The sequence below is a fragment of the Babylonia areolata genome, chromosome 21 (assembly GCF_041734735.1).
Source record: "Babylonia areolata isolate BAREFJ2019XMU chromosome 21, ASM4173473v1, whole genome shotgun sequence".
NCBI lineage: Eukaryota > Metazoa > Mollusca > Gastropoda > Neogastropoda > Buccinidae > Babylonia > Babylonia areolata.
Window position 1 is genome coordinate 11,385,617 of NC_134896.1, and position 1,118 is coordinate 11,386,734.

A 1,118-nucleotide genomic window follows, 5' to 3' on the forward strand; every position below is an offset into this window, starting at 1 on the left:
AAACGCACCGAGTGACACTCCCCCCCACCCCCCCAACCCCCCCCCCCACACACATACATACAACCACACGGACACACACACACACACACATACACGCACGCACGCACGCACTCACACATACACACACGCAATTTCACTTGCATTTCATGCAGACTCCTCGAGCACATCATTGCGAGCTCTGTGATGGACCACCTCGAGAGAAACAACATCCTTCGCACCCAGACAGCATGGATTCAGGAAAAGCCGATCGTGCGAGACCCAACTCTGGAGAAAAATCGATCGTGCGAGACCCAACTCTGGAGCTCATCGGCGAACTGGTGGACAACATGGAGGAGGGCAGACAAACAGATACCCTTGTCATGGATTTTGCAAAGGCGTTTGACAAGGTCAATCATAGCCTCCTCCTGCACAAATTCTAACGAAACAGCAGCAGGGGCTGTTAAGCCAACGATTTCTCGCAACCCCGAGTGCAATAGCCGGGCGCAATAGCCGACTGGTTAAAGCGTTGGACTTTCAATCTGAGGGTCCCGGGTTCGAATCTCGGTAACGGCGCCTGGTGGATAAAGGGTGGAGATTTTTACGATCTCCCAGGTCAACATATGTGCAGTCCTGCTAGTGCCTGAACCCCCTTCGTGTGTATATGCAAGCAGAAGATCAAATACGCACGTTAAAGATCCTGTAATCCATGTCAGCGTTCGGTGGGTTATGGAAACAAGAACATACCCAGCATGCACGCCCCCGAAAGCGGAGTATGGCTGCCTGCATGGCGGGGTAAATAAATAAAAACGGTCATACACGTAAAATGTTACATGTCTGTCTGAGTGTGTATGCGTGTGCGTCTGAAATCTGATTGAATGACACAGGAAACGAATGATGAGCGCCCAGTGGCAGCTGTCAGTCGGCTCTACCCAGGTAGGCAGCCTGTGGTGCAAATGTCCCCGTGTATGTAAAGCGCTTAGAGCTTGGTCTCTGACCGAGGATAGGCGCTATATAAGTATCCACATCAATCAATCAGTCAATCAAACCCCACGATTTCTCTCACTTTGAGAGAAAATTGTGGGGTTGCGAGAAATCGTGGTCGCTCCCCTACCACATTTTCTCTCGGTTGCGAGAGAAGA